The 21,254-nt window shown below is 45.0% G+C and overlaps 1 long non-coding RNA gene across 1 annotated transcript; it reads left to right on the plus strand.

Moving 5' to 3' along the window:
• The first annotated feature begins 7,203 nt into the window (after positions 1–7,203).
• LOC144137563 (uncharacterized) lies at positions 7,204–12,575 on the plus strand. The gene is made up of 2 exons (XR_013315684.1): positions 7,204–8,057; positions 12,455–12,575. It is a non-coding gene; the product is annotated as an uncharacterized LOC144137563 (long non-coding RNA).
• The last annotated feature ends 8,679 nt before the right edge of the window (positions 12,576–21,254 follow it).

Raw genomic sequence — 21,254 nt, forward strand, 5'->3', positions numbered from 1 at the left:
CGTCACGCCATGAAATAGCTCATGGAACACGTACTGTTTGCTTACAGAACAGGCTCTCAACTCCTGCTGGATGTAAGTGGCACCTGACCTTACCGTTCACCGACAGGTTAGGCGTCCATGACAATGCTAGAGTTTTATTTATTTTTAACGCGTTTTGAACGGCGCGCGTCACTCGACTCAGTTGGCCGCCGGCAGGGGGGCAGCGCGACACAAGACGACGGCGGCGACGTTTCGGCGGCTCGCTCGGCTCCCACCGTCATGGCTGCGAGCAGTGGTTTTACGATTCGGTAAATGCTCAGGGGCGTGAAATTTCTGGTTACGTGATGACTATGGATTTATCTACCGGACGAACAAGTACGGCTGGTCAGTTAAGGTAAGTGAAACGTCGTTTACTAGTCCTGTGTATTTAACGGAGCACTGTTGTCGAGCCGGTGCCGGCCCTTAGGACTGACGTTCTGTGTGTGCAACGTATCGCTCGCGTTGGTGTGCGATATCTATCATATCGGCGTTACGCAGATTTGGCATTTGACAAGCGACCTTTTCCGTCTTGTCACGTATGTTAGCAGCACTTGCTCCAAAGTTTGCGCCTTGGGTTGTGCGAAGTAGAATCATGTGTCATTAGCCAAACTGACCGCACCGAAAACGCTACCGCCTTGTTCTTCGCTATGAGCCACCCAAAAAATACCACTCCCCTCCAGCCTCCAGGTTATAAAAATAATGCGTAGCTGTGTAACCGGCTGAGTACTCTCTTTAGGGGAGTTGAACACTAACAAACAAAAAAGGTAAAACGCGGGGTGTGCCTTGGAATTCAGTCTAGAGGCCCCCTAGCACGCTGCGCACTATGCATGTTTCAGTATTAATGTGTTCAATTATGAGCGTGAATAGTGTTGTGCGTCCGTCAGCCCCCTCGGGAATATGCATTTATACGAATTTTTATGCGACCACGTTGAAACATTGCGCGTATCGTGCCTCGTCTAGACGTTGGCGTGCTACGGACGGATAAACAGCGTTGTTGTAACGAGGTGGCCGCTGCCTTACGCGTGCTGTAAAGGTCGAAACTTTTTGTAAGTGGCAATAAAATGTGCGTTTAGACTCTCCATGTCGAAAGGGGTTGGCCTTCTGGTTCTCCCATGCCCATCCAAAGTATCATATTCCCCGCGAGCCGCTCCTTTCATTTCATCCCTAATTGTTTAAAGTTACCTTGCAGAAGCGCAAGTGCTTCAAAAGAGCATGCCTGTTTTATGTGCGCTGGCTTTTTCGGTAGTTATCCACGGCCATTGCAGTTCTTCTGATAGATACAAAAAAGAAAAACAGTAGTGTCGATATTTACGTGAATTTTACGAAACCAGGGTGGTTTAAATTGGGAGGATCCCTCAAATTCGCGCATCCCGTTTTCTAGGTGCAGATTCAGTGCGTGGAACCTCCAAACTAAAAAAGGGGTTCTCAGTTCTTTTTCATGGAAATGAATGAGCAGCTGCTAAATGTTTTGTGCATTCCATCTGGGAACATTTTACCTTCAGACAAACTTCGCTGATATGCAAAGCCCAAGTTTTGCACCCCTGTTTACAACACTTGTGTGAACATACCACATTCCCGCATGCCTCTACACATCTTTCGAGTAGCGTAGCTTCTGAATGCGCAGAGCGTGTATATTTCAAAATAAATGTTTGCCTTATCATTTTATTTTTTGTGCTATCATTGCGGTAAATGTTACTGTTCTTACCTATAATTCTCGGAGAAAAATTAGGATCATTTGAAATATTGATTGCTGATATTCATGCCCCGTGGTTTTTGTCAGTTACAGCATGTTTACGCTCAGCCTAATGTTGTTTAGGAGTGATTTTTATAATCTACCCTACAGTGGGCAAGGCAGCCTGGTGAGCTCTGTGATTCTGCATTTTGGGTGCACCAGGTTCGAGGAAAAATGACTGCGTCTGGCATGTTGGTTGATAATAACTGCATTTTGCAGGCCATTGGCCGCTTGCAGGCAGAGAAGTTGCTCTGCAGATAAAGAACGGGCACGACGTACTCCCAGTCAATGGACGAGACTTCTTGTGGGACGTCGAGTGTGTTCGGGCCTAGTAAAAAAATGGTGACCACATTGCTTTTCTGCAGTTCTGAATTGTCTTGCATTATGTGCCTTCTTCAATTTCAGTAAGCTGAATTAGCCTATTTGAGTTTAAGGATTGTTTTAAAAAGCATTTGAGCCTTAGCAGTGTTACTACTTTGCTTATATGTTCTGACACAGATAAGGTTGACCGATCAGATGGCTAGGTAACATAACGAAGTCTAATTTCAAAACTTGCACCATCTTTGCACGCATCTAGATACGTTATCACTGCTTTCATCATATTGCTGCCTAGAACTGTTTCAGTTTGTAATTAAACGTAACGAGGCTTGGTGTTGGCTTTTGGCTAGCGTGATGGTGTCTGCTTATTTACTTCGGTGTTTGTTCTTATGTTTTGGCACATCTTACAGCTTTTTAAGCCTGCAACACTGGTTGAGCAAAATAGTGAGCTTGATGTGCTCAATTTATTGTTAGTTTTCTTACCCTGTGAACAGTTTTGTTCCACCATGAACATGCACATAATTTAACCGCATTTTGAAGCAGAAATATAAGATGTTACAAGTGTCAAGTAAACAAAGATGGAGGTAGTCTTGTAATAGTTGGCTTTGACCAAAAAAACGACGAGGAGAGCCGTCACGATACAACAGCCCGAATTGGGGGGCTAAGAGGTGTTGACGTACCTAACTAGCTTGTAATTAATATGGAGCTATAACTGCAAATTAATTTTATGCATGACTAGGATGGCATGCACTTAATGATGGCTAAACGAAGTTATCGTTAATTTTCATGTGAGTGACCGCAAGCCTTTGAACTATAGAGAACAAGTTGCCAGTGGGTTATTCTGGATTAAGTGTTGCAGGTTTCAGGTTTCACATTTTAGCTGATGGGAACTGAGGGGCTCTTGGCCATGGCACGTTTTCTTATTTTTTCAAAGCAAGGCTTCTTTGGGCTTCATAATCACCCATGGCAACTTAAATTACTAATGTGGATGTGTGCCCCCTCTCATTGAATGGTTAGTCTAGCAGCAGACATCACATCTGGAAATGCGGTGAAGCATGGTGATGGTGATGAACAGTAAAAAAGGAAAAAAAAAAATCAGATGGCCCACCATATTTTCTTTTTTCTACCGGGCCTCTCTTCATGAATGATCTCCACGTGTGCTCTGCTGGTTCGTTATGTCAGGTGACGTGGGCATCTAAACAAACATGCTTATTCTCATCTCAGTGCTTAGGAAGCTTTTGCTGGTTTCCAGCTCTGCACTTTTTCCTCCCCACTTGTTTGGCAGTTCCAGTTAATTAGTACACGTGGGCATAAAAAAAAAGCTTGCGAAGAATCGGACAAACATATTTGATGCTGACCACGCTGCAAGCAAATGGTTACCAATGAGGGAGTAGAGGAAAATAACCTTTGCCGGCTGCAGGCTAGTCTCGAGAATGTGCACCTGCTTCCAGGGCTTTCTCGTAAAACAAATTGGTGGCAGATGTGCGGTGACAATAGAATATGCTACTAAGATCCACTGCCCTTCTGCCCTGATAATTAGTGCCTTCTGGTGGACAATGCAACAATTATTGCCCATAATAGCATTGCTTGGAGCAGCCAGCTAACCACACGGCTAACCCTTTTTTTAGGAACATACGGGGACTTTCAATGCATTGCATTGGGCCTTTATGTTTGCATTTGAACTGTTTCAGTATATTGAGCCTGATCCTCATTTGTATCTGCTTTTAGCAGTTGCAGTGCCGGTGCGACCACCACCAGGTTCGCTTGCTGGAGGAAAGGTGTTGCTGAAGCTGTGGTGTCCCCTCTTCCCTTCCTCCTTGAGCCAGTTTTGAGAATGTTTGCAGCTGCAGATGGACAGGTAAGCAGAATTTTTTTCCTTGTCGTTGCTGTACACTAATAAATCATAAGGAGCCAAAAAAATAGAATTTAGCCTGCAATTTAAATCTCGGCAGCACTTTTCTTTTAACTTACAACTTCAGCTGGATGCATGCACAGCACTCAAGAGCGAAGTTCTATGAACAGTTATTTCTTAGAAAATATTGGTGCTTAAAGTACAACTGCATGCAAGATTTGGCCATGCAAGAATGCTGTCTAATAGTCGACATAAAAAGAACGGTAGTGTCAGCAACTGGTTTAAAACATGATTGCACACAGCACAGACGGTCCAATAAATTGGGGTTTTGGTAACTGATACTGAGAACGGCAGCCGCTCCCGACAGCCTGCAGATACGTGCCGGAAGTGGCTTGTTTCACAATTTTCTTTCTATGGAAGAACAATACTTTGTCGTGGCTAATTATGTCCAGTGAAAAAGCAGTGAAAAACGTGTACAGTAAGAAGTGTAACGTGTTCCTAACACACAAGTCGCAGTAGACAATGTGGCCTGTGTACTAGCCTTGGCGCTTCGAGTTTACGAATAGTGGCCTGATTGCAGCAGCTATTTGTAAGAGATGAATGACTTGGTTTCAATCGTGTACGCATAAAAATAACCCGCAAGAAGCAGTGATACAGCACTCCAGAGTTTTACCGTCGCACATTTCAATAGCTGTCCTGCAATGGGCTATTCTATTAACACTGTTTTCTCAGTTGTATGTGCTCGGTTATGGCTTACTTCAAAAGCATTAAACAAAAATTTTGGGTAGATTAGAATTTATTTTAAGAAGCAGATTTGGTTGTTACGGATGCTGCTTGCTACATAATTGTGTACGCGTAGGGCCGGCCAGAACTGGGAGCGCTGAAGACCAGCCGCCCAGGTGGGCAGTCGTGTTTGATCAGCCATTTCATACTCGTGGTGATGATGGCACTGATGATGATGATGGTGCTGGTACAAGACTTTCCCCCTGGTGGGCAGTGTGATAAATAGAAATGAAAGCACGTTATGGTCAATCTGCCAGTAGATACTCATAGACACTGGAATGCTGGACTACGGACTGGCTTTCATGCAGCATTTTTCTCCCATGCGCGCTGTTTGAACAGTGCAACTGTTGTAGCTGGCTGTAATGTGTGGCGCTAATGCGTTTAAAATACCCAAAAAATGCCGAGTGCTCGTAAGCGTGTGCCTCGAGTAACCGCCAACTGACCCCTGCATGCAGAGTGCCTTTAGCAAAAAAAAAAAAAAGCAAAATGTTGGAGGAGTGCCTCGGGTTGCCTAGCGACCAGCAACGCCACAGTTGCTAAACGCCTGCTCCATGAAACCTCGACGCAAATCGAGGAAAGCAGCGCATGCGTCGTGCATGTAAGCGCACCACTGCGCCCCAGCTGTTGTCAAGTGGCGCATGCAGTGCTCGTCAAAAGGACCAAGACGATATTTTTGCATATGATGACTACTACTACCACTGTGCAAAGCATCGACGGAACATGTAAACAGACAATTTCAAACTTGTACAAACGTGTGCTGCTGGGTTCTGCAGCGTTCGCGTAGAAAGAAATCCTGCAGCTTCACTATGGCTCAATCCTTGCATGACTTAGTGCAGTGAAAGAAGCCAAATGTCGGTGAAACATTAACATTATTCAACTTAATTACAATCCCAGACACCAGACCACACAGCCAAATGGTTGAGAGCAAAGGAGTTCAAAAAGTTCTTTAGCAAATGATTGTCCCTCTGTGCTCTCCATTACCCTTCGAGCTGCATTAATTGATTGTATGGTGTATTCGCCGACGCTACAAAGGCGATGAGGCACACTGTAGTGGAGGGCTCGAGATTAATTTTGACCACCTGGGGATCTTTAATGTGTGCCAAAATCTTGGAACATGCACGTACTTATGCTTTTCTCCTCCAATTAAAAAAGTGGCCACCGCACACATTGGGCTTCATTGCAAAGTTGGTTGGCACGCATACGTTGTACATTCTTTCATCACTGAGTGGTCATACCTCTTTTGGGGTCTAACGACGACACCAAGCAAAAAAAAATTGCTTCCAATCCACGTTTTAAAGGTGGTTGGAAAGCAAAGCTGTAAACGACACCCACAACAATTGCCCATGCCGTCACTTGAATTCACAAACGTGGCAGTGCAAAGAGTGAAACCACATATCCTGCCAGCCGTTATCTGGAATTCACGGGGGCGGCGTCCCCATTGCAGCAGTGTTGGCCACGGCCGGGCTAGAGCGCCGGACGCCGCCGCTGTATCCCGGCCGTGCGTCAGCAAAAAGAAAACGGTGACGAGCGTCTTTCTAAGGGTGAGACAGCGGAACCTCGTCATTCTGATGAGCTAGCTAGGGGCTACACCACCGCACGACACAAGCGCAGACACCAAAGCAATTCGGCATGTGAGCTTAGTGATTCCCATTTATACCGATAACTAGTTAGCTTAGTAAGGTTGAGAATTGCGAGAAAGCTGGGGGAACTTTTATAATCGCTATTTATCAGATCCTGTTGATTCTTTTGCCTTCTGTAATGCCTGTTAAAACATAACCAAATTTGTATTCAGTAATGTAGAAAACAGAGTCCCATTTGTGGCAAGCACTGCGCAAAAGGTAGCGTTTCTCTAGTGACCAGATGTCTGTAAAGGGGTCTGTACATTTTGTTTTCCTGCCCTCCAAACCAATCCTAAACGTATCTTTGGTGTATGGCCACTTAATTCTTTCGGATCTGGGTTACCCAGGAGGTGCTGTAGAGCAAGTTAGAAAAGTCGTGTGAAGGAAGCGTGCAATGTACGCGAAGCTGCACAAGAACAGGCCGAAACAACCGTCGCTAAAGCAGACGACAAAGCCAACGGAATGGTTTAGCCAACGTGCCCGCCGGGGTGCACAGCTCCGAAAGCAACTCCGGCGTTCGGGGAACGCTGGGTAATAGCGCCCTTCGCCGCTCCATCTACACAGTGCTCCATGAGTGAAAAGGGCCCTCCTCATCCTCCTCAGCCATGTTGGGAGTTTCTTGTTGCGCACTCCACGAAGAAACCGTTGGCTGGTAGAGGCAGAAAGCTTTCTTTAAAACTTGTCCGCAGTTCAAAACAACTACACATAATACTTGGCCGAGTTTCCAAGCATAACCAGGCATAATCTTAGTTGAACCAAAAATAAGCTAGGTGGGGCGGCGGGCTTTGCTCTTTGCCCATCTACGCGCCACAAGGGTAAAATTGGCCGGGAATCCAACCCATGCCCTTGTGCTCGGCAGCGCAACGCCTTAGCCACTGAGCCACTCGGCGGGTGTGTGTTATCTTTTGGCCTACCAAAACTTCAATAGTATAGCAGCGCAGTGGTTCGCAGCCATGACTGCCCCAGTGACCCCTTCTTGGCTTGCGAAACAGTGGGGACCCCACGATTGAGCATATGTTGATCGGTGTCATTATGTCAAACAATTTGTACTTGTATGTACAAGTCTTTGAACAGTTATATGCTGCCTTAGGTAGGCCTTTTTATCTCTTGTCATAGCTGGCATGTTGTGCGGAAAGAAGGTGTTAAAATATGTACTATGCAGAGAAACTAAACATACATGTAATGCAGCAAGGCCACCTTTTTGCATATCAAGAAAGTTCTGGCAAAATCGAGAAAACAGTGGCAGGGGAAAAGTTTTGAAAGAGGCTTCACGGACCCCTGAAGTGCTCTCGCGGACCCCCTTGGGGTCTGCGGACCCCCATTTGAGAACCAGTCGTATAGCATGTTGCAGAGCACGACAACATTTATTTGATCAAATCTTTGGATTTATGTGACCAGTAAAGTTTGGTTACATTATTTAGCTTTCTAATAAAGTAAGGTACAACCTCAACACAGGATATAGTACTTTATACCTGATTCAAAGAGCGCAAGTTGATCAGTTGGGATTTTAAAATTAATTGCTTTGTTTTCTAATTGCAAGTGCAGATTGGTCCAAATGTGGATGTGCCTGACGAAAAATGGACGTGGCTGATGCGCAACACATCCTATGGAGACTTCTGCCTCGATCTGGCAACCCTACAGAAGCGGCGGTACAGGATGGACGGGGCAGACCTTCTACAGCATGGCATGGACGATAGAGAAGACAGCATCTTTCATCAATGTGGAACTTGAAAAAGTATGTGAACATCTATATTATCGTGCGCTTTTTAAAAAAATAGGTCAAGATTATATTGTCAATTCATGTAATATTTAGAGCATATGAGATGTTTCCAACTGGCTGACACGCCATTTTTGAGTTGGTATTTTTACTGGGGAATAGGTATTAATTACAGAAAAAAAAACCTGTTCCCAGCTCTTCAACTTGAGTTCAGGCTGAGGGGTAGCTTCTAGTTAAAAAATGGGAGGGGACTTCAGACATTTATGATTGTGGGAAACAACACGCTGGAAAAGAACAGGACAACAAAAAGGGGAAGAACACTAGTCCTGACTCGAACTAGTGTTTATTAGGCAACAGAAAGAATGCGCATATACATGCAACTACGCTCCTGCACAGAGGGAGAAGAAAAGACGGATGCAGCTTTGCATAGGATAATGCGCTAAAAAGACAAGAAGTTGGAAGAAAAGGGGTGTGGAGAGGGGGGTGACAAGTCATGCCAACTAGCTTGACTTTTTTTTTTGTGGGACGTAATCGAGGTCTGGCTTACGCAGTCACCTTTATAGACCATAATTGCCTGGCTCTCCCTGGGCGCAGCATTTTTCCGTGATCAGTGTGCTGCCATGCAAGCACTTTGTGAGGGAATGTGGGCACGCCAGCTGCCGCCCCTGCAGCGTGGCATCGCTCACATGGTGGACTGCATATCGTGCGTCTCGTGTGGCTTGAAAATTGGTAAGCGCCTTCCCATTTGATGTATCATGCCACAGTTAGCTTGTTCACCAGAGAGCACATTCAAGGAAAACGAGAACTAATTCTTATGCGAGGCTTGACCATGCTGCACAGACTGTGAATGCAGTGTGTGGCATGTTGGTTTCGACAAAATCATGACTTGTGTGGCTCTATTTTGTAGTGCCAGACTTCTTGATGCCCACTGTTGTACCCGGGTTATTACAGCCGCTTGCTTTCTTTTTAAATTCCACCTCCAAGTCACCATGCCCTGCGTGAAATACACTATGTATGGAAGCTACCCGTTCAAGCATGACTGCGCTGCTGTTGACTGCACTAACAACCAACACAACTGCAAAGTCTTCATGCAAGAACTAACCCACAGAAATAGGCGTATAGATATCGTACGATGGTGCAAACACACAGAAGCATAAGGAAGAAAAGACACAGAGCTTGCATGTTTTTCCTTCCTTCTGTCTGTGTGTTTGCACTGTTGTACGAAATGAACTTAAGCCAACTCCCCCAATTTAATACTTTACTCAAGCGTATACATGTACGAAGTCTATAAATTTTCTGGAGGCTTGCAGCGCTGCGCAAATGGGTCTTCATGTTGAACCGAAAGTACTTCCTATCCAGCAGCTTGGCACGAGCAGCAAAAAAAGAAAAGGTGTGGCCCGCCAGTTTAGAAAGCCCGTTTATTGACCTAAATGCAGTTGCAGTCAGAAACTCAGTTTTTCTAGAAGTTAGCTGTGTTTATTTTACGAGGCCAAGGTCTGCGAAAATCAACCCTTTGCTTGCGTTGCAGCACGGGTATGTGAGAAGGGCGAGTGTGCAGCTAATCCCTCGAGTATGGCAAAGTCACCTACAGCAATTGACCACAAAAGGGTAGTGCAGCAAAATAGATCCTCACAGGCCACAATTTGAGCGAGAATGATTGACAGCACGCTTGTAAATACCCAAAGTCAGCAATGGACGTCAAGGGGGTCAGTAACAGGTTTCTAGAAGAAACATGCAGCCACACTTTTTGCTTGATTCAGTATTTTCAGTTCAGCGTGATGACCCATTTGCACAGCACCGTGAGCCCCAGGAAAATTTATAGGGTGATTAGACTTCATGTAGGAGTAAAGCAGTGAATGACACACTTGGAGTGAAGTAAGGAAAAATACGCAAGCGATGTGTGTCTTTCTATTATGCTTCTGTGGGTTTGTCTCATTGTATATCTATACGCTTATTTCTTCAGGATATTTTTGCACTAATATTTTGTGCTTTCATTGCTTGTTAGTGCAGTCAACAGCGGCGCTGTCACACTTGAACGGATGGCCTCTGTGCATGTGAATTTCTGTCTGAGCACGGGACTTGATCGTGAGAATTAAAAAGACGGCAAGTAGCTGTAAACACCTGGGTATAACAATGCACATTAGAAAGACTGGCACTATAAATTGTGGGCTAACGTACGGGATAGCAGAGGACCCCGGCTAGCTTCGCTAGAAAAAGTGCTACGAGCCGTACACTAGCCTTGAGGAATCCGAAGACTCGCGCACGGGTTCGGGTTCTCAGAGGCTTTATTGCCTGGCAGTTACAGGGCATATACCAGACAACATGACTGTCGCTTGTGGGGAGACAGTGGCTCCGTTTGCTCGCTCAAGCTGCGGGACCCAGACCTCGATAACGGTCATCACGGCTGCGGGAGCAGGGGAGGCATACCATGCAACCGATCAGGGCAGAATCTCAGCAGAGTCCGTGGAACAAGCTAGGTTCCCGTCATCGGGGCATAGCCAACCGATTTCGACCAAATCGCCCAGTCCTTCCCTCGCGCACAGATTCACAGCGAGCCGGTTCGGCGCATCGCATGGGGTCACGAAGAGGTCATGGCTCACGCGATGCGCCGGCCGCCCAAAATGGCGGCTCCTGGTTCGCAAACGCATGTGCAGGCAAGGCGTAGGTAAACACGGGTCCCCACAAAATCGAACCACACAGTTCGTGATTTTGACGAGAACGTGCAACACCCTTCATTCACGACATGTGACACGCTGTGACACACTGCATCTGTGTGCAGCGTGGTCAAGCCTGGCATAAGAATTAGTTCTCGTTTTCCTTGAATGTGCTTTCAGGCAGTAAGCTGTGGCATGATGACACATCAAATGAAAAGGCATTTACACATTTTCACGCCATATGAGACGCACAAAATGCATTCCAACGTGAGCGGTGGCATTCGGCTGGGGCAGCGGCTGGTCTGCCCGCAGTACCCACAGGAAGCAGCCGGACGGTGCAGCCCAAGGAGTGTCGGAATATTTTGATTTATAAAGGTTAATGTTTAAGGCTTCTACTATATTCCTAAGCATCCGATTTCTATGCTCGAAGAGCCCCTCATTATCACCGAATCGAGGTTTGCATGCACACTTTTCTTCACTGTGCGGGTAAATTTGCATACGTGTGATGTTTTATCGTCTGTTGGTGCTCTTTTCAGCAGCTCCCATATGCCCCACGTACACTGTTATGCAAGAGAGCAGTATCTGGTAAACGACACGCATTTTACAATGCACAAAAGCACGCGTGTGCTTGACTTTGGAAGTTGTAAAACTGGCGTTATGTGGACGCTTTTTGTTCACCAACGAACAAAGCCTGCCTATTTTGTTCTTAGCTGAGAAAAGGATTTGCACGCCATATCGAGACCCCACATTTTTCAGCCCATGTGCCATCTTGTGCATGTAGGGCATGACCGCACGTTTCACGAGTTCCTTTGCTGAGTTGTCTTGCCGTACATGCACAAAACGGCACGCAGGCAAAAAATGTGGGGTCTCTACATAGTATGCAACCCTTTTACTCAGCTAAGAACAAAATAGGCCGGCTTTATTTTTTTTATTGGTGAACAACAAAAAAACGTTCACATGGTGTAAACACACGTGTGCTTGTTGCCTTGTAAAATGTGTGCCGTTTACCCAATACCGCTGTCTTGTGAAGGAGAGTACATGGAGCAGGTGGAGCCCTTCTTAAATGTAAGACTAGAAGCACACTCGGGGACGATAAAAGATCGCACGTACGCAATTTCACCTGCAACTTGCAATAAGTGTGGGTGCAAACCCTGTTTCGATGATAGCAAGGGGCACTTCGAGCTTAGAAATGGAATGGTTAGGGAGATACTAGAAGCCTTTTACGTGAACATTTAAAAAGCTGACTGCGTAAGCCACACCTTGATTACGCTCCACAAAAAAGAAGCCAAGATTGTCGGCCATATGCTCAAGTGATTTCTCAACCCCCTCTACACACGCTTTATCCTGTGTTTTCTTGTTTTTCAGTGCAATATTGTTTGCAAAGGTGCATCAATATTTTCTTCTCCCTCTGCGCATGCGCGCACCTGCATGTGTTTTTCCATTTTGCTAATACAGGTTGCGGGTCAACGCTTGTGTTAGGCCTCTTACTGTTATACTATTCCTTTCCACGCCCTGTGGTTTCAGTATGTTAATGAAAGGCAGAAAATATTTGTGGTGAGAACTATATTTCCCGTAGTTTTTTTTTGTCAATGGTTTTCACTCGTTCATCCTTAAAACCAGGCTGAGTTCATATATCAGAATAAGAAGGCGACTTAAAATGTTAATAAGAAGGAAAGAGGACGTTTTATTGCGAACAAACAAAAAATGGAAGGTCTGTGTGAGTTTCCTTGACCAGATATGTGGCCTGCCTTCTCCTTTCAGAATCCCCTGGTGAAATGTGCGTCAACTATGCCCTCAAGTACCTGTGGAGGTTATTTACAGAGGCGAGCCGCCGTGAAAAGAGGGTCTGTGCACAATAAAATGAAGCTGTGGTGTGAGCGCACGGTTTCGCATTACTTTTTCCACATTAAGCAGCAAAAGTGTCCCGGCAGCCACGCATTCTATGCATATTCTGTCAAGACGGCTGCCATTCCAGAAAAATTCACGACCCACTATTCTCCCTGTGACGCCTATGCCCGCTAGACGGGTATGCCGCCATCTGTACCACCATGCCCCCCAAGTGACGCCTAAGCCCGCTAGACGGGTATGCCAGCATCTGTACCACCATGCCCCCCAATAGTGCCCGATAGTGCCCGCCATTTGGCATGGCGGGGTCTCCACTACAATAATCCACTATTTTGACCGGCAGCAGCTTCCGCTATGCCCGGCGTGGCGGGATTTCGGACAGGGATCCTCGTCGGCTACGTCGGCTCCGCTGCAGGCGGTGTCTCCGGCGTCTCCTACACTGCACCCAACTCCGTCCACCCCTTTCCCAGTGCTTTCCGTGTCTGTGCCTGTCTGTCACCCTCCCAGTTTTGAGAAGAAGCGCCGAAGCCGGGCATGTGTGGGTGCGTCAGACACATCTGGACTGGTCGTCGTTTCGCAGCCGAAGCGCCCCAAAGCTATGTTTGTTTCCAAGCTTTCTCCGACCACCACCCCTGCCAGTCTCAATGCTCATCTGTCAACTTTAGGTGTCTCGCCCTTGAGCTGCCGACGACTGAAGACTAAATTCGACACCTATGCATCCTTTTATATTTCCTTGAATGAAGAGTGTTTCGAGCGCCTAAATGACCCCGCTGTTTGGCCGAAAGACTGCCTCTTTAAGGAGTTTCGAGGCATGTTTCGCGAAGGCATGCTTCACAGCTCTGAGCGCATCACGTAAGAAAAACAACCATGACTAGTTTAGATGTTTTTTATCAGAATGTGCGAGGTCTTCGAACTAAGGCGACTGAATTTTTTGGTAACGTTCTGGCTTCTTGCTTTCCGTTAATAGCTATATCTGAAACTTGGTTGTGCCCTGATATCCTATCCAGTGATTATTTTCCTCAAAATTACCATGTATATCGTAATGATCGTGCTTTAACGGGATGCAAACAAAAAGGGGGCGGGGTCCTTCTCGCCGTTGACAAATCTCTCCCGTGTGTGCTACGTAGCGATATTGATAACGCAGATGAGTCTTTATGGGTCGAAATTCATTTCTCTAAAACTGAAAAACTTCTAGTTGGTGTTTTTTACATTCCTCCTGATGTAGCTCCTGAGGCGTTCAATAAGTTAATCTCCTCCATTAAACAGGTGCTTATCACTCATGGCAACCGCAAAGTCCTCCTGCTTGGAGATTTTAATGCTCCTGGCGTGGAGTGGAGCCAGCTAACTTGTTCCCACTACAACCACCACATTGAACAGAAGGGTAATAGGTTGCTAGATTTGTTGGCTTTCACTTCTATGGCACAGGGTAATCGCATAAAAAATTGCAGTGGAAATATTCTGGACCTGTGCTTTTCGAACTTTGATGGCGTTAGTGTGTTGCACTCTGATTGTTCTTTAGTAATACCGGACAGATTTCATCCTCCTCTTTCTATTTCCTGTTGCCTCCCTTCATTGCTCCACCGTTCCGTAAATTCCAACAACACGCAACCTCATTACGCTTTCGCCAGGGGAGATTATGCTGGGCTGTATGGCTATTTTTCCGCTGCCCCTTGGTCGACCGTCATTGACCACACTGATGTCAATGAACAAGTCGACCGTTTCACAGAGATTGTGCTTTCGGGTATGAAGGAATACATCCCGCATTATTTACCGAGGAGGTTCAAGTTTCCACACTGGTTTTCTTCTGAATTGCGGGATGCCCTGAAACTCAAGGAACGTGCGCACAGAAAGATGCCAACCAGTTTGCTCAGGAATTCCGGCGCCTACGTGCCCTATGTAAAATATTGCACAAACGTGATCATACTTCGTACCTGGCGTCGGTAGAAACTAAAGCAACTCACCAACCGGGAGCCTTCTGGAAATACATTCATTCTAGATCTAGTACAACTAAAGATTCTATTCGTCTTCTAGACTCCAACGGCGATGAGGTTGTCAAGGTGGCCGACTGCTTTGCTCGTCAATTTTCTTCTTTTTTTGGGATTAGCGGTGGTAGTGACAACAGCAGCGCCCCTTGTCCCCAGGGCGAGAACTCCGGTTGTTTACAACTGGACGAGAACATCATTCGAACCAGCATCAAGCGGCTCAAGCCCTCGCTTTCTTGTGGGCCAGATGGTATTCCTGCTGCAATCCTAAAAACATATGCAAATATATTCGTTCCTGTGTTCACTTCAATATTTAATAACTGTCTCCGATCGGGAACGTTTCCTCGCTCTTGGAAAATCTCTCGCGTATTCCCTGTTTTCAAGTCAGGCCTAAAAACTGATGCTATAAACTATAGGCCTGTCTCGCTGCTTTGTTCTGCCTCTAAAATTTTCGAGTTATCTCTTCATACGGTCTTGTCTTTCTCATTTAAACATGCCCTCATTCCTAATCAACATGGATTTATGCGTGGTCGTTCAACTTCCACGAACCTTGTATGCTTCATGGAGAAGGCTGTCCCAGCAATCGTTGGTAGAAGCCAACTGGATGTGGTCTACTGTGACATGAGCAAAGCCTTTGATGTTGTCAACCACTCGTTATTGCTTGCAAAGCTCACTCTGTTAGATGTACACGCTTCTTTGGTGGGTCTTATACGTTGTTATCTCAAGGAACGATATTGCTATGTAAGTGTTAACGGTCAAACATCATTTAGGTACAAAGCAACCAGTGGTGTACCCCAAGGCTCCGTCCTGGGTCCCCTTCTTTTTTCCATTTTAATTAACGATGTTGCTTCTGCCATTCAAAATTCTTCGTTTTTGTTGTACGCTGATGATATAAAAATCTTTAGAGAAGTGCGTAGTGTTCAGGACTGTAATTCTCTTCAGGTTGATATTGTGTCATTCCATCGTTGGTGCACCAAAAACGACCTTATTTTGAACCCTTCAAAAACTAAAGTTGTCTCCTATAGTAGAAAAACTCAACAACTGCAATACCCTTATGAAATTGCAGGCACCACACTGCCCAGGGTGACCGAAATTCGGGACTTGGGAGCACTGTTTGATTCGCCTCTGACTTTCTCTTCCCACATTGCACAAATTACCCGTCGGTCTCTTCGTTGTCTGGGTGCTGTTTGCAGGTATTCTAGAGAGTTTAAAGGTCCGCTTCCTTTCTTAAAGTTGTATTCGGCTCTCTGCTTACCTCTTCTTGAATACGGGTCTGTTGTCTGGAATGGAACTTGCAAGTCCAATAGTGACCGTATCGAAAGGGTTCAAAATAAGTTCCTATATATATAAGCACCGCTTCCGTCATGTGCAAGACGACGCAAACGGCATCATGTCTCTTCTGAAAAGCATTCCTTCCCTTCGGTGTCGACGAATGCGAGCTTATATAATCTTTCTCTATAAACTTCTTCATGGTAATATTTTGTGTGACGATTTGGTTACACTTATCAATGTCAATTTGCCAAATAAACTTTTCAGAAAATTTCCAGCTTTCAGACCAGTTGCTTTAAATAGCCGACGCTCGTTCATCTGCCGAATACAATGTGCATATAATGAATATTCTGTTCGGCTTGATATATTCCAGAGCTCCTTTACTTTGTTCTCTAATGAGTTGAAAACTGTTGTAGCTTAAGTCCTTTATGTCATTCCAAATTTATGTACCCTATGTATTATGTGCAAACTGTTCTTGCTTGCTTTTCACTTTTTCTTGTTTTGTGTTGCTTGAATATTTGTACGTTTTTAGTGTCAGTGTTGGTAATGCTGAAGCTTTTCCCCCTTTTTTTTTTTGGAACTTCCTAATATGTTGTTAGAAAACCTTGGCTATATACGTATACTCTATGTCATGTTGATTCAATATTTGCTTGTATAGTTCCTATTTTTCACATCTACTGAACGTTTTGCTGGCCGAGTGGCATGGCTTGCAACACTAAGCCTGCCTTTTCCCTTTTGACTGTCTGTTCTTTTTTTTTCCTTTTTTGCTTTCTAAGATTTCTGTAACTATTTTTACTTTATTGTTTATGTCATACATATAGTTTGTGTATGTTGTCTTGTCTAATGGTGTTTTTTTTTATGGTGTACCAGTACCAAGACCCTAGGGTTGTTCCTGGGCACCGAAAATAAAGTTTGATTGATTGATTGATTGATTGATTGATTGATTGATTGATTATTATTATTCCTGTCGTCCTAATATTTCTGTACTCATTGTGTCTCTTATAGTTTTCTTCTGAACAGTTATCTTGTTCTGTTGTGTTATTCATAGTTTTTTTTGTTTCTTTTTTTTGTGCACCAGCATCAGGAACTCTCGGTTGTTCCTGGGCACGTTAAATAAATAAATGATTGATTGATTGATTATTATTATTATTAATGCTCATCTGTCAACTTTAGGTGTCTCGCCCTTGAGCTGCGGACGACTGAAGACTAAATTTGACACCTATGCATCCTTTTATATTTCCTTAAATGAAGAGTGTTTCGAGCGCCTAAATGACCCCGCTGTTTGGCCGAAAGACTGCCTCTTTAAGGAGTTTCGAGGCATGTTTCGCGAAGGCATGCTTCACAGCTCTGAGCGCATCACGTAAGAAAAACAACCATGACTAGTTTAGATGTTTTTTATCAGAATGTGCGAGGTCTTCGAACTAAGGCGACTGAATTTTTTGGTAACGTTCTGGCTTCTTGCTTTCCGTTAATAGCTATATCTGAAACTTGGTTGTGCCCTGATATCCTATCCAGTGATTATTTTCCTCAAAATTACCATGTATATCGTAATGATCGTGCTTTAACGGGATGCAAACAAAAAGGGGGCGGGGTCCTTCTCGCCGTTGACAAATCTCTCCCGTGTGTGCTACGTAGCGATATTGATAACGCAGATGAGTCTTTATGGGTCGAAATTCATTTCTCTAAAACTGAAAAACTTCTAGTTGGTGTTTTTTACATTCCTCCTGATGTAGCTCCTGAGGCGTTCAATAAGTTAATCTCCTCCATTAAACAGGTGCTTATCACTCATGGCAACCGCAAAGTCCTCCTGCTTGGAGATTTTAATGCTCCTGGCGTGGAGTGGAGCCAGCTAACTTGTTCCCACTACAACCACCACATTGAACAGAAGGGTAATAAGTTGCTAGATTTTTTGGCTTTCACTTCTATGGCACAGTGTAATCGCAAAAAAAATTGCAGTGGAAATATTCTGGACCTGTGCTTTTCGAACTTTGATGGCGTTAGTGTGTTGTGCTCCGATTGTTCTTTAGTAATACCGGACAGATTTCATCCTCCTCTTTCTATTTCCTGTTCCCTCCCTTCATTGCTCCACCGTTCCGTAAATTCCAACAACACGCAACCTCATTACGCTTTCGCCAGGGGAGATTATGCTGGGCTGTATGGCTATTTTTTCGCTGCCCCTTGGTCGACCGTCATTGACCACACTGATGTCAATGAACAAGTCGACCGTTTCACAGAGATTGTGCTTTCGGGTATGAAGGAATACATCCCGCATTATTTACCGAGGAGGTTCAAGTTTCCACACTGGTTTTCTTCTGAATTGCGGGATGCCCTGAAACTCAAGGAACGTGCGCACAGAAAGATGAAGCGCTCTGGTGCCAACCAGTTTGCTCAGGAATTCCGGCGCCTACGTGCCCTATGTAAAATATTGCACAAACGTGATCATACTTCGTACCTGGCGTCGGTAGAAACTAAAGCAACTCACCAACCGGGAGCCTTCTGGAAATACATTCATTCTAGATCTAGTACAACTAAAGATTCTATTCGTCTTCTAGACTCCAACGGCGATGAGGTTGTCAAGGTGGCCGACTGCTTTGCTCGTCAATTTTCTTCTTTTTTTGGGATTAGCGGTGGTAGTGACAACAGCAGCGCCCCTTGTCACCAGGGCGAGAACTCCGGTTGTTTACAACTGGACGAGAACATCATTCGGACCAGCATCAAGCGGCTCAAGCCCTGGCTTTCTTGTGGGCCAGATGGTATTCCTGCTGCAATCCTAAAAACATATGCAAATATATTCGTTCGTGTGTTCACTTCAATATTTAATAACTGTCTCCGGTCGGGAACGTTTCCTCGCTCATGGAAAATCTCTCGCGTATTCCCTGTTTTCAAGTCAGGCCTAAAAACTGATGCTATAAACTATAGGCCTGTCTCGCTGCTTTGTTCTGCCTCTAAAATTTTCGAGTTATCTCTTCATACGGTCTTGTCTTTCTCATTTAAGCATGTCCTCATTACTAATCAACATGGATTTATGCGTGGTCGTTCAACTTCCACGAACCTTGTATGCTTCATGGAGCAGGCTGTCCCAGCAATCGTTGGTAGAAGCCAACTGGATGTGGTCTACTGTGACATGAGCAAAGCCTTTGATGTTGTCAACCACTCGTTATTGCTTGCAAAGCTCACTCTGTTAGATGTACACGCTCCTTTGGTGGGTCTTATACGTTGTTATCTCAAGGAGCGATATTGCTATGTAAGTGTTAACGGTCAAACATCATTTAGGTACAAAGCAACCAGTGGTGTACTCCAAGGCTCCGTTCTGGGTCCCCTTCTTTTTTCCATTTTCATTAACGATGTTGCTTCTGCCATTCAAAATTCTTCTTTTTTGTTGTACGCTGATGATATAAAAATCTTTAGAGAAGTGCGTAGTGTTCAGGACTGTAATTCTCTTCAGGTTGGTATTGTGTCATTCCATCGTTGGTGCACCAAAAACGACCTTATTTTGAACCCTTCAAAAACTAAAGTTGTCTCCTATAGTAGAAAAACTCAACAGCTGCAATACCCTTATGAAATTGCAGGCACCACACTGCCGAGGGTGACCGAAATTCGGGACTTGGGAGTACTTTTTGATTTTCCTCTGACTTTCTCTTCCCACATTGCACAAATTACCCGTCGGTCTCTTCGTTGTCTGGGTGTTGTTTGCAGGTATTCTAGAGAGTGTAAAGGTCCGCTTCCTTTCTTAAAGTTGTATTCGGCTCTCTGCTTACCTCTTCTTGCATACGGGTCTGTTGTCTGGAATGGAACTTGCAAGTCCAATAGTGACCGTATCGAAAGGGTTCAAAATAAGTTCCTTTCTATCTTTAAGCACCGCTTCCGTCATGTGCAAGACGACGCAAACGGCATCATGTCTCTTCTGAAAAGCATTCCTTCCCTTCGGTGTCGACGAATGCGAGCTGATATTATCTTTCTCTATAAACTTCTTCATGGTAATATTTTGTGTGACGATTTGGTTACACTTATCAGTGTCAATTTGCCAAATAAACTTTTCAGAAAATTTCCAGCTTTCAGACCAGTTGCTTTAAATAGCCGACGCTCGTCCATCTGCCGATTACAATGTGCATATAATGAATATTCCGTTCGGCTTGATATATTCCAGAGCTCCTTTACTTTGTTCTCTAATGAGTTGAAAACTGTTGTAGCTTAAGTCCTTTATGTCATTCCAAATTTATGTACCCTATGTATTATGTGCAAACTGTTCTTGCTTGCTTTTCACTTTTTCTTGTTTTGTGTTGCTTGAATATTTGTACGTTTTAGTGTCAGTGTTGGTAATGCTCAAGCTTTTCCCCCTTTTTTTTGGAACTTCCTAATATGTTGTTAGAAAACCTTGGTTATATACGTATACTCTATGTCATGCTGATTCAATATTTGCTTGTATAGTTCCTATTTTTCACATCTACTGAACGTTTCGCTGGCAGAGTGGCATGGCTTGCAACACTAAGCCTGCCTTTCTTTTTTGACTTTTTGTTCTTTTTTTTTCCTTTTTTGCTTTCTAAGATTTCTGTAACTATTTTTACTTTATTGTTTATGTCATACATATAGGTTTTGTGTGTTGTCTTGTCTTAATTGTAGTGTTTTGTTTTGTACGGTGTACCAGTACCAAGACCCTAGGGTTGTTCCTGGGCACGGAAAATAAAGGTTGATTGATTGATTGATTGATTGATTGATTGATTGATTGATTGATTGATTGATTGATTGATTGATTGATTGATTGATTATTGTTATTATTTTAGTCCCGCAGCATGGCGCCCAGCCGGGATGCATGCTTGCTCTGCTCGTGCCCTTTTTTCGGAAAACAACAGTTCTATCGCTGCGAAAGGTGTGTAAAACGTGTGCATGCAAAGTGTGTGACCTGGCCGGACGACCAACTGGAACTTCTGAGGGCTGGATCGCGCCCATTTTGCTGCAATTTGTGCGATTCGACCAAGTCGGGCGCTAAGCCTAGCGACGAGATGGAGGCATCCCCGACGGAAACGTGTTCTCCGCAGCCCAGCGCTCTCCCGACCGGTTCCTCTCTCTCCCCTCCGGGTAACCTTTGTGGTGAGATTGCCGGTCTCCGCCGTCTTCTCCTCGATGCGCTGGAAAGAATTTCTTTTTTGAGCGACGAAGTGTCGCAAATGCGTGAAGAAAATGAGCGCCTCCGAAAGGACCATTACCGCGGAGCCGAACAGCAGGCTCGAATCGTCGCCTCCCTCCACTCCGAGGTTCATTTTTTACGTGAGGAGCTGGCCCGCTGTGTGACCCCCGCGCCTGCGAAGTCCCCGACGGTTGTTCCGTTTCAAGCTTCCGTGATCCCCTCAACCTCCGACAACCCCTCGCCCTCCGACACGCCTCGAGACACCGAGACCAGCCCTGTTTGCCCTACGCCGCCAGCTCGTCAATCCCCTTCGGAGCAACGCGTTGACGATCCTGCCCGA

This window comes from Haemaphysalis longicornis, unplaced genomic scaffold (genome assembly GCF_048455015.1).
Source record: "Haemaphysalis longicornis isolate Haplotype H1 unplaced genomic scaffold, Haemaphysalis longicornis Haplotype H1 scaffold_40, whole genome shotgun sequence".
In the NCBI taxonomy this organism is placed as follows: domain Eukaryota; kingdom Metazoa; phylum Arthropoda; class Arachnida; order Ixodida; family Ixodidae; genus Haemaphysalis; species Haemaphysalis longicornis.